The sequence below is a fragment of the Halyomorpha halys genome, unplaced genomic scaffold (assembly GCF_000696795.3).
Source record: "Halyomorpha halys isolate HHAL.00 unplaced genomic scaffold, Hhal_1.1 Scaffold1290.1, whole genome shotgun sequence".
NCBI lineage: Eukaryota > Metazoa > Arthropoda > Insecta > Hemiptera > Pentatomidae > Halyomorpha > Halyomorpha halys.
Window position 1 is genome coordinate 210800 of NW_027106157.1, and position 13935 is coordinate 224734.

Genomic DNA, 13935 nt, shown 5'->3' on the forward strand with positions numbered 1-13935 from the left:
TACTAATAGACATCTGTACGTCACATAGTTCCTGAGATATAGATTTCTCAAAATAAATTAACTAACTACTAATCTTTCAGTAGATTTTTAAGAAATTTTGCTTTTTAAAAAGCTATATCTTGAGAACTAATAGACGTAAATAGCTCTTTTAGGGCTAATATTTCAGCAAATTTACTCTTCTTTAGTAATGTTCTCTTAGATTTTCTAGAATTGTTGATAGTTTTTAAGATATAGAGCTCCGAATGAAAAATTAATGTTTCTTTAAGGTTTTAAAACAGCTGCCATTTTTTATTCCCCCTGCATATATTTGGCAGACTCATCAATTTTGGCTAGCTATTATAATTAGTTTTCATAAAAGTAATCAAAAATTGGGGTGAGATAACTCTCTTTTTTTCTTCCTGGCTCTTGTACTATTGGTTCAATTTACTGCTTAGGGGTTGAGAACAACTGAATTAAATGTATGTTTCAATATTGTTATAAATAGAAAAATATGCATTACTGTCCATAAATTAAGAGGTGATAAAAGAAACTTGTGAGTAGACACCATGAATTTTAAGAATAAAGGGTAGCTCCCACACAAGGAAAAAAAGACAATAATAAATTTATGAACATAAAGCAAGGGTTGACTTGAAAAGTATAAACAAAAGTATGAAAAGTTGTAAACTGGAAGGCTTCTGGAGATGTGGCACAATTTTCAATATGACAATCTATAAAACACCGATGAAACTTCATCACCACTATCTCTTTGTATAGGAACAGTTATATTAGTTAAAAAATGAATATTTGAAGCATATAACCGTGTTATGTTGTACTGGCATGACAGGTCAAACAGAAAACACTTTAAATCAATGCATGAAACCTTATTGTTTTCAGAGATTAATATGAGTATTTATATTACGCAACATAATACACTCATAATACAAAGAATATATATTCATTTTATAAGTGGAATAATATAAAATTTAGTAACTTTACTCACTATCAAAATTTTGTAACTTATCTTCTTTTCTATTAAGTATAAAAAATTGGTGTGATCACCATTGTAAATAACACATTGTAGTCTTATTATAACAAGTAATATTTATCTTTGATATTTGAAAATGGGTAGAATGTAATAAAAGATAAAAGAACCATGAAGAACTAAGCCTTTATAAAATTAAAGGTCATTGATTCTATTATAATTTTATAAGAAAAAATACAAAAAAGAAAAGAAGAAAAGTTTAGTTAGTAACAACTATTTTAATATCTGTTATTTTTGAAACTTAAAATAATCAGAGGAGTATAAATTTAAAACAATGAAAGAAAAAAAAAGATCATTGCAACAATGAATTTAATGGGTATATTTGTAGATTACATAAAATGAATTAAAACAAAAGTCTGGTGGTTCATATAATGCAAATATATTAGACAAAGTAATGACTAAGGAAAAAACTTAATCTTGATAAAATAAATGATAAACATTTAAGATACTGATCCTAAGTTAGTACCTGAACTATATACAATATATAAGAATAATATACATTTACATGAAATTGAAAGAATAGAAATTCCAATGATAAGCACGATTGTTATTAATGTAAAAAAAAAAAAAAAATAAATAAACAGTGTATTCATAAATGCTGTTATGTATGTACGTCATTGGGGTAAAACATTTGACTCAAAGAGTTACTAAAATTTAAATCCAGTTTCAATACCTTTAAGTTTAATAATAAAAGTTTTAATCAATATAATGTTGTATTTGAAAACAAAAGAAAATTATAGTTGTCAAGTGTAAATATTCCCAATTGGCAAAATTAAAATATTTCATAACACGATTGGGGAAAATTAAAATATTTTAATGATTGGAAAAGTTTGTCGGGGGTGCGGTCAGCAAAGAACAACATAAATAAACAAAACCATATTTATTTATTTTGTTTATTTATTAGCATATTTAGCTTTGTTTATTTATGTTGTTCTTTGGTGACCGCACCCCCCGACAAACTTTTCCAATCATTAATCTATGGTCAACTATCTACACCTCATTAAAATATTTTAAGATAGTGCTGGTCAAAGTTGTTGGGAAATTCTATATTTCGTCCTTTTCCAATACACAAATTTTTATAGCAATGTTCCTGAATCTATTGGCATAGTTCCTTCCATATTTCTCTGGCTAGTTTGAGGTTTTTTATTGAACATAATGAGAAATACATAATAAGGATGGCTATAAGATACCAGACAAGAGGTCATTTAGCAGCAGAGGTTACAGATAATTGAAGAACGGGTTTTAAATAAAATATTAATTCAATATTATTTCCAATAAATCAAGAATGGAGACACTAGTTTGGAAGGCAAGCAGGAATAAGAATGACTGTCTGTTGATGATTACACTTTGACTCATAAAAAGGAGTGAAATAAAAAAGAAGTATTTTACTTCTTCTTTAACTTCCACTTTATACCTTACAGCATTGAGTTGATCCAATTGAGGATCTCCATCTTTCATTGTCTTTCGCTAGGATTTTTATACCCTACAATGGTTTTTCTCTCGCTTGACCCAAGCTGGACAGCTTTTATAACAAAGCTGATATGTCCATCTAGCTTTAATGTCCACTCGTCTTTCCTTTGAAAAACTTCATAGATCACGATCAGGTCTAGTTCAGCATATATTTTGGAAACTACTCAAATGTCTCTTATCCAAGACCTCTTACATCGTGGGAATAATTAATTATTCTTAGATGGTTTCATTCCTGACCGTATCACTATGTGTTTTAGAAACTTCTCAGTAAAAGCACTTCATCACTGTTGCAGTTATTCCTCACTTCTTACTTTACTACAATGTGTTGTATTTTCTTTTTTCTGCGAATCACAGCTCCCAAGTAGGAGAACTCATTTATGAACTCAAGCTCCTCATCATTACAAACCTGAAGCATTTGTCTCAGCTCTCATCCTACTTGCAGTATCTTGCTTTTTATTACACTATTATTAATGCCCTTCTTTATGAGTTCTGCATCTCATTCTATCAGGGTCTGTTGAAGATTATGTGTTCAGTCAGAAACTAATTCTATGCCATCGGCATATACCAATACTTCTCCTCTCACAAACTTTTCCAGACAGATAAAGAGAAGAAGCCTTAAACTAGTTTTTATCCTCAGAATGATAATTAGGAAAACCTGGGATCAAAACAAAAGCATATACATTGCTTTTTTCAAAATAAAAGAAGTATTTATTTTCTAGGAGACCATAAGTTGGTGGTAATCCTACACTATTTGTAAAGATAAACATGTAAACAAATAATCAAGGTAATCTTTACAAGCAGTTTCAGAAATCACTGAGTGACTGTTACATTAAAGTGTTACATGTTACAAGATGAACAATAGATTTGGTAAAATCCAGGTTTGTGTTCTAAGGCAAAGTTGTGGCCAATTAGGAATAGCTGTGACAGAAAAGTAAACACACATCCTAAAATGGATTAAAATCACAAAACACACCTTCTATGTATCAGAGATAATCCATTGTTTAAAAATTAATTATTGACTTGCACATTTGATGATTACTTATCATTAGTGACTGGTCAAGTAAATTAAAAGAGAGAAGAAAAGAATTGCACCAAGAAAAAAAATAGAGCCAAAAGTCTATAATTTTAGAAAGTTAACTATAATTAATTATTATAAATAAAATTTTCAAACAATTATTTAATCAGGTTATAATGGCTATCACTCTTAATAAGCTTGAAGTAAATCAGGGCTATTAAGCAATAATAAGGCACAATGAATATCCATGCAGCTGCCTAGTCTAATCAGTACAGCTTATTCAATCAAACTAGAACTATAAATTATATTTTTACAATGCCATCGTTAATTAATATGATATTATTTAGAACCAAGTTTCAATGTACAAAAATATTGGGAACTTGCCTATTAGAAAGTCAAGAAAGTTTAATTCCACCCACAATTGTAGAAACAATTTAGAAATTCTTACAATAAATATTCATAAATGGCAAGTTGTATTTGAAGGAACACAGAACTGTATTGAATAGAGTGAAGGTGAGCAGTGCTGGATTCCAAGGTTGGTGTGAAAGGAGAACCACGCCCTTTTGAGCTGCTTCGAACACTTACCCGTTTTTTGTTGATATATCAAAGGAAAGTGCTTGTTTTCAATAGATTGTTTGTGTGCCTTCTATATGGACAGCACTTAGAACTCACTCACACACACTTTTGAGCATTTCATTTAATTTTAATTTTTTTTTTTTTTTTGCTCAATATATCAGGTTTAAAATAATACCAAAAGAAAAAGAGTTTTATATAAACTTTTTTAAAGATATTCTGACATAACATAATAAAATAGGTTTATTTATTAGTTTATTAATTTTATTTTTCCAGAGCAGCTTTAAAGTTTTATTAATTTTGACAACAATATTAGGAATACTAACTAGCTTAACACTTCGCATATTAAATGTTCATGAAAAGACAAAAGTATTTTTCTGAATAAAAACAAAAAATCGAATCATCAATGCTGAGAAAAACATTTATCAAGCATTTTTGGTTGTTGGGAGAATAAAGGTGGAGTGAGGTTTGTATTGCTAATACTGTTGAGTTGGATGTCAAGATAACAATTACTTTTCTATTACAATGCTAAAACTTAACAATTAATGAATAAAACAGAATAAAATCCAATTATAATCCAAAAATTGTGGAATAGCATCTCTATAAAATATACAAGATTCTGTTTAAAAAGTGGGAATTGTTTCAATTTATTAATTTTTTCTTTCCTTGAACATATATGTAGTATGCGGTGCAACATGCTAATGTTTCTTGGAAACCTAAAATTACCAAATCCTTACAATGAAAAGTGGTTTGATGTTAAGCTTTCAAAACTCAGCATTACAGAAGGCATATTTTTAACAAGAACTGCATTAGATAAGATTTTGTTAAGACGAGGAATTCCAAAAATTCCATCAAATTATTCTTATGGATTAAAACATCTCCAATTTCTTATTATAGTTTAATTTGTCATGACAATGAACAAGACACATGAATAACCAATGTGCCTGGTATAACTTTAGGGTATGGTTATAAATATAGGCAGTTTCATATGGTCTGATGTTCAAGATTTAGTAAAACATCTGACCTCATAATTTTAGTATTACATAAAACACAACTTTTTTTTTACAACCCCCTTCCTGGTCATTTCTAACATATCTTATCTACAGGTAACCAATCTATATATATATATATTATTATTTAATAATAATATATAATATATATATTAGTATTTGTGTATTGATTTACTTGTTTATTTGATAACAAATACTTTTTTTCAGCAATGAATTTAGTACTCATATCAATATTACAGCTATAAATTGGTTGTATCAGTATTTTCTGCAGAGGAAGCTCGTTCATATATTGACCATTTTGTTTAATATAATATTTTGTATTGACTTAGATTACATTATCAAGTAAGATTTTGTCAAATTTCCATAAACTTTAAGTCATCTGAAATTCTGTTTTACATACTTGATGAAAATTTGCATGAAATAATTGTCTGTTTAATTAATCTTATAAATATTTGGAATTACTGGCGTATCTTGTAAATAATTTTTGAATCAGCTAAAAAGTTACTTTGATTTAATCAGCCATTATTCGAAAAATAAAATAGTTACAGTTTTTATTTGGGATTATAGAGATTCCCTTATCTTTGTGAATTGAAGTAGTATTAAGTATTTTTATTATTTTAAGTCAATTTGTAAATTTCATTATTTTTTTAAGGAGATGTACTGAGTTAAAATTATAAACATACTTACGATAGCTGGTGATAAAACTAAACTTATTGCTAAAATTACTAAAAAGTTGTAAATATTTTATGTTACTTTTTTTTTTATAAATAAGAACTGATACACTCATACTTTGAGGAGATAGAATTTCACACATTATTTGTTTCCGAAACTGGAGGTTGATCTCAGCTTATTCTGTAACAGACTTCAGCTTAAGCAATTAGGTCTTAAAGCTTGTTAAGCAAGAAAGTTTTTCTAAAAGTGAAAAATCTATAACCCAGCAGGAGGCTGATAAGATAAATAATTAATAATTTAGGCTTTCACAAAAAACGAAACTTAACTTTATTTAAATATGAGTTTATGGGTTTTGACAAAGAAGAATTCTACTAGTTTTTAAAGTATATTTAGTCCAGATTATTATCCTGCAATTTAGAATTATCTAACTCAAAGAGATTTTTAGTTATTAGTTCCTGTCAAAAAATAAAGTGAATTGCTTAAAACACCACATAGTGCTAATTTTTTCTTGACATTTTGTTGTTTTTGAGGTCTTTAATCTCCTTAATATTGTTAAAAACTTACCAGACATCCTTTGAGTACCTATATTTATACATAATTTATTAAACAAGGCAAAAATGAAATGAAAATGTATATTTGTTATGTATCATCCCTTGGCTTATTGACTGTAAATTTCAAAAGTTCCCTCTTCTCGCTTAATTTTGTCACTGGTTCTTTGTACTTTCCCACTAAACTTATATCAAAATAGCAAAGTAATATTTTCAGCTCAGAAGTTTGTTTTATTTATTATTAGATAAAAATAATATCTAGTTGTCTTCCTTAGTGGTATGCAAGGATATATCCTTGAATCATTCACATAATTCTTGTATCATTTTTTTTTGTTGGCTTCCCTCCCCCTCTGACAAAATCATGAATCCAAATTGAAATCATAGGTATTTGTATCCAAAAGTTTAAATCATACTTAAGAAATACAGATTTTAATGCAATTTATTTAGAGTAATTCTTGGTAACAGATGGTTGGTTTTTTACTATGGGCTCTATGTAGCTCAGGTGGTTGAGGCACAGGTCTTTGCAGCCTGAGAACTACAGCGGCTATGAGCCGGGTTTGAATCCGGTCTGGGGGGTCGGCTTTTTCATTTCTTTGGTGGCTTCAATGAAAACTCGACCCCCTACCATGGTTAGAATATATATATATATATTTTTTTTTTTTATTTAATATTAAACACAATATATAATCGTTGATTTTTCTTTTTTTGTGAATGCACTGAATTAGAAGTAATGAAAATATCACTCAATTCACAATATCAAGGAAGAATATATACAGTTCATTTAATCGTTTTATTAAATAACTACCCTGATTGTGATCAATATTAGTACTCTTTACAGAGATAGGTCTGATCCAGAAATTTTCTAAGGAAAGAGGGGAGGGGGAGGAGTGGCGCGTCAGTATACCAGGTGAAATCAGTACACCTAAGTGAAGGACTGCCAATCTATCTACCTCTGAAAAATCAATTTGAGAAATTAAATACTTTGATTTTATAAAGACAATTTGTTTAAACACCCTTATTTAAAAGGAAATTCTTGGCAGAACACCTCGTAGTAGTCATGCTATAGGGACAGTGGGCAACGCTGTTAAAACATACTATGGTGAAAACGTCAATAAAAATATATTTACTTTAAATAACTTAAAATTTGAAATACAATTTATTTCCAATTATGGATATAATGATAAAAGCTTCTATAGTGCATTGATTGTTGTCAAGCAAATAACCAAATTCTCCTCCCTGAAAGAGAGTGCTTCCCTCCTGGATCCTCTCATTCTATATCCATTTTTTAAGCACAAGTCTTGCTTCCTAAAGCTAACTAGAAACAAAATTCACATGATTAAGGACATCAGCATTTCAATACTGAATATATCTACTAAAAGTAGTTTTACTCATAACAGGATACACTCTAAATCAAGTGAAAATGAAAAGTCTTATAAACTATCATCTTCAACTCGAGGTTGATCATATTTGCAACTAAATAATCATGAATACACAATTCAACTTAAGTCATGTAATTTATTGCTTTCTCATTTGAGAATATCAATGAGAAATGTGTATATTTTAAGTTGAATATATATTATACGATGGCTTCAGGAAACAAAAAATGAAATACTTCCAATTACTGTATACCAAAATCCTTTTAAGCTGATTTATTTCACTTAAAGTTTATATTTTTGATACAACAACGGATAAATATCAACAGATAAATAAGAAATAAAAAAATAATCAACACATAGATTATCTTACCTATAGTATGAGGTCCTTCAATTCCATGAGCACAAAAACTGTGAAGGAATAGCAATTTCTTTCAAGAAGAGATACTTATAAAAATTTCAAAGAGAAACTTTGAAAATCCAGATAAAAACTAAATAAAAATTAGACACATATTTTAATACCCAGTAACAAATCTAAAACGGTCAAACTAAAAAAGGCGCCTTCTCAAAGAATTACATACCTAAATTTATATTTTAAAATAAATTAATATTCATACCATTAATTTAACAAAAAATTTCTGAGCACCAAACACCTACTCTAAATATTTTAATAAAGAAATAGACTATAATGTATAATTATATTTGTTCTAGAAGTTTCCTAGACAGGAAGCAGTCAGCCATTTTGTAGAATGAAAAGCTTCTCTCTAGTTCAAATTGAAATGTATGAATCTTTTGCTTTGTGGTAAGAATGCTGTAGATAGGAATTTGTTACTTATTGTTAAGATTTATTTATATATAACATCTATTTCATAATAATAAACATTCCATGAGTAATATTTTAATTGTTCTGTTTCAAGAAACAAAAGTTTAGTATATGAACATAGACAGGTATCTCATGGTGTTTCCATAGTTGAATTATCATAACTTTCTTTTTAAATTACTGTAAAAATGCATGAATCATAAAATAAATACAAATAAACATTATATTTTTTATGAATGGAATATGGTCTGGTTGCGGTCAAAAAAACTCAAATAGTAAATGATTATACTATTTTTATTGAGCCAACGTTTCGCCCCACGTTGCAGGGCTAAAAAAGATACAAAAACTTGACATAGTTACAAAAAAAAGAAAAAACATATGTGGAAAATAACAGGGGTATACAATGAAAAGTAAAATATAATAAGAAAAATTAAAGGTTGTAAACAGTAAATGAAAAGGGTAATAGTAACAGATAGATAAGAGATAAATTAATAAATAAACGTTGGCTCAATAAAAATAGTATAATCATTTACGTTTTTTTCTGTTAGGTTCAAAGTTCTTCTTATCCCAGCTGTTATTTACTCCAAAAATCTTTCAATCAACATAATAATAAACTATTATGAAAAAAATAGTTTATTAACTCATTCTTATTTTTCATCTTCAGCGATCAACACATATTTTTGAACATTTTAAATAAAATAAGTTTCCTTTATTTATGACAGACTTATTCTATCATTGTGTTGATTTAAAGATTGAAATAACTTGTTGTATTTTCTAGTTCTCATCAAACTGAATCCCAATAAATTAATCATTATATCAAACCATCAATAAGCAAACACCAATCATTTCTAGCGAATTTTATAGGTATAATCTATTAAAATTCTCTGTTGTAAATTTATTTTTTTCCTTCAAATGTATTTCACTGTCACAATAAAAAATGCCAATTAATAATAGAAAAATATATCAGTCATCGGCTTCAGTGGTTTCGTCCAACATAGTATAAAAAAAAATTACCAAATATCTTTGTTTTCATGTTATCAATAGTATTTGTAAAACAAACTAGTAAACACTTATTAAAAAAGCTGTTTCTGTATTAAATTATTCTGGAATAATTTCATTTGTGTATTTGAAGCAATTATATAAAAGTATAAAGCTGAACAAAGCTCTGCCTGTTTGAGTAGCTCAATGAGATCCAATTGCTTTACAAGCTTCTTTATTTTTTCTCGATCAATTGTTATATGATTCTAACAAGGAAAAAAACCTGAATATAAGTACATATATTATTTAAATCAAATAAAGTTGGTGAGTTTTCTTACTTGTGGAAGAATGAACACCAATTAGAGATTTTCTGTCGATTAGTTTATGGTTTATTATTCTTATTGTTATATTGGTTTTGTAACACAATGATAGAATAAGTCTGTCATAAATAAATGAAACTTATTTTATTTAAAATGTTCAAAAATATGTGTTGATCGCTGAAGATGAAAAATAAGAATTTAACTCATTTTTCATATTTTTCTATTATTAATTGGCATTTTTTTATTGTGACAGTGAAATACATTTGAAGGAAAAAAATAAATTTACAACAAAGAATTTTAATAGATTATACCTATAAAATTCGCTAGAAATGATTGGTGTTTGCTTATTGATGGTTTGATATAATGATTAATTTATTGGGATTCAGTTTGATGAGAACTAGAAAATACAACAAGTTATTTCAATCTTTAAATCAACACAATGATAGAATAAGTCTGTCATAAATAAAGGAAACTTATTTTATTTAAAATGTTCAAAAATATGTGTTGATCACTGAAGATGAAAAATAAGAATGAGTTAATAAACTATTTTTTTCATAATAGTTTATTATTATGTTGATTAAAAGATTTTTGGAGTAAATATCAGCTGGGATAAGAAGAACTTTGAACCTAACAGAAAATAAACATTTATCATCATTATAACTGCTTGCAAAAAACCAATATAACAATAAGAATAATAAACCATAAACTAATCGACAGAAAATCTCTAATTGGTGTTCATTCTTCTACAAGTAAGAAAACTCACCAACTTTATTTGATTTAAATAATATATGTACTTATATTCAGGTTTTTTTCCTTGTTAGAATCATATAACAATTGATCGAGAAAAAATAAAGAAGCTTGTAAAGCAATTGGATCTCATTGAGCTACTCAAACAGCCAGAACTTTGTTCAGCTTTATACTTTTATATAATTGCTTCAAATTCACAAATGAAATTATTCCAGAATAATTTAATACAGAAACAGCTTTTTGAATAAGTGTTTACTAGTTTGTTTTACAAATACTATTGATAACATGAAAACAAAGATATCTGGTAATTTTTTTTTATACTATGTAGGACGAATCCACTGAAGCCGATGACTGATGTATTTTTTTAGTATTAATTGCCATTTTTTATTCAGAAACACCATCAACTCGATATTTTATATCTTGTAAGAGTGTGTAAAAGAATGTTTTTCAGACATTTCAATATTTTAAATCTATATTTGCAGATTTTTACTGCACAAAATTGAGTACTATCATGTAATATTAAATTATAGTAAAATAATGTAATACTTGACAATAAAACATTTAAAATAACTCATTATGAAACTCATTCTTTGGATTGATTACTTTACAGCTACAATGAAATGCAAATCTTATTTTAATTCACTACTCCAGCACCAATTCTCTAATTTGGCAACTTTTCCTTTATTTTTGTGTTATTGACTTTATCTTATAGTGTATTTATAGCTTAAATTTAGTACAAGAAAATATCACTAGTAGTTTCTATGATTCGCTTGAACTTATTTCATTATTTTACCTGTTTATGACCTTTCCTAATTGTTGATTCATTTTATTGTTGAGCAATTAAGTTTCAATAATTGACACAAGAAATGTTTTAAATATTATAAGTAATAAAAATATTAACTTATAACTTTTTAAAAGATTGATGGAAAGAAGTTTGTAACAATTATTTTAATTTTATTTTCGTGTATTTTATAAATATTGACATCAGTTTTTTACTAACATAACTGGCAGAAAGTCTTGGTCTATAGATGTCTTCAATCATCCTCCCTTTCTTCATTTTACAATTCTTTTTTTAACCACTTTAAGTTCAAATATTTCGAAACCAAGCCATTTTGCTTATATATAGCTTAAGGCTAACCAGCATTAATAATTTCAATTTCATAAGCATTGTAGAATTTGAGATGCTAAGTCAGTAAGTAAATAGGTTTCCATTTTTACCAACACTGGTTTAATTTTGGTGATGTTTGTTTTATTAAATAAAAAAGATTGATCACTTTTTAAATGAGTTCCAATAGATATATAGTAAGCTAGAACCTTATTCCAAAAGACATATAGTTTTTATAAACCACCAAGAGTCCAACTTTGTTTTTCAAACCCAGTATTGCAAATACAACATCAGTAGAACCACCATTAATAATTTCAGCTTCATGGCTATTGCAGTTTTTGAGATACAGTCAATAAGTATTAAGGAGTAGTAAAAAAAGAGCCTTTGAATGAAATATGGACTAATAAATGAATCAGGACAATGGAAATCCAAAAAAAATCTAGATATATTCGAGAAATATGGCCAGGCCGATGTTATGGTACTTATCAAAATAGGAAAAATCCAATGGCTTGACAATGTAGAAGGAATGCCAGAGGATGGCCTACTGAGAAAGCTGCTGTATCACTTACCAGAATGAAGAAAAATGAAAAGAAGACCATATCTGAGGTGGCTTGATGATATGGTGGCAGGCCTGAACCAGGTGGGAATGAGGTTATGGAGAAGAATTACAGCTGATAGGAATGAGCAAATGACAGATCGGATGTTGAGGGCCAAATCTCTACAGGGGTTGTAGAGCCATTTTGGAGATTGTATAAATTGATAGATTAATATAAAAAGTCAATGAGTTGTATTAATTCATTTATATGCTAAAATGGGCTTCCATGGAAACCACCACTGAATATTTAAAAAATGAACCTGGATCTATTGTCAAATGATTGTTATTACTGGTCTGTTGATAATTTCTTTATTTCTATTAATTTTTAATTAAAAATGTAATCTTTTAGGAGATGTAGAGTGTTTGAGTTATAAACTACTTTGTTTTATAAGTTTTAGAAATAATTCTTTTTTCACCTTAACAAATTTTGACTCTAAAATTAATGCAATCATTCATGGAAAAAATTTAATTCTTTTTTGAATTGTAAGACGGAATTTTGGGCAATCTGCACCTCTGAATGAATTGGAACAACATAGTCAATACCAAAAACACTATCAGTAACCTTATTCTTAAGAGATACTTGGTTGTGTCACAGTGGATACCAAGGCACAGTGCTGGAAAAAAAAAGCATGCGAGCTTTCCCCTAAATCAGAGCCCATATTATTCCATAACTAAAGGTTCAACTAGAAATAAAAATTTGGTAATGTACAAAATTATATAGAAAAAAGAAGTCAGAAGGAAAAAGTTAGGAAAGACTTCTTCAAATAGTACTGCTTATGGAACCATTGAGACTTTGAAGCTAATTTTTAGATTAGATTACTCATTGGACACGATTACCTCCAAGTCAGGTTTATACAGGATTGGAATCAAACCCACTCCAAAGTGCCCATTTTGTACTGACAAGACCCTTGGATTCAGACGGTAGTCTTGGACTACTGTAGTCTTAAAAAATATAACATATGTGGCAAATTAAAAAAAATACAACATATGTGAAAATGGTCACACCAAATCAGGCATAAGAATAACAAAAAAGTTATAATAAATCAGATTCCTTGGGAATCCAGCTAAACACTTTTAAAAAATGGATGAAAAGTTCAGTATGCTGTGCATCTTTGCTAAATGGTACAATTTTATTGTTTTTTTCATTTTATAGGAAATTAATTCACCTTTCCTATAAAAGATATTCTTCTTGCTTTCCTTCCAGAAATTTATTCTAAATACAAAAAATGAAAGGAGAATGGACTTTAAGGAGAATGTTTTCGTCAAACTAGAATTGCTGTAACCAAATGACTGGACTGATTACGCCATACTTCATAGGATTTCTATCTTGACCTAAAGTGGGTCAAAAAAGTATTGGCATACTCCCCTTCTTCTATAATCTCAAGTTATACAGTCTCTGGACATTAATATAGAACACCTATGGTATCAATTAGACCTTTAAAAAATATAGTATAAAATTTCTTCAAAAAATGTGCTAAAGGAAACTTTGTCTAAGGAATGGTATAAAATTGATCAAAAGTTACACAAAATTTTTGTTCCCAGAAGATTGTCATAGAAGCCATTGGTATGTTGACATATTAGTGATATCCAGTTCCAATTTATAAAATATTGTATATAGGAAGATGGTCAGGGTTGCGGTCAAAAGTGAAACAAAAATAGTTTACAACTATTTTATTTTCCAACGTTTC

At 28.2% G+C, this 13935-nt stretch overlaps 1 long non-coding RNA gene across 1 annotated transcript in view; it reads right to left on the reverse strand.

Annotated features, from left to right (window-relative positions):
• LOC106689180 (uncharacterized) overlaps nt 1–8210 on the reverse strand; it is a 173383-nt gene extending 165173 nt beyond the window's left edge. Inside the window, exon 1 of the long non-coding RNA XR_001344393.2 lies at nt 8056–8210. This is a non-coding gene — a long non-coding RNA (uncharacterized lncRNA). The remainder of the gene's footprint in view (nt 1–8055) is intronic.
• Between the last annotated feature and the right edge of the window lie 5725 nt (nt 8211–13935).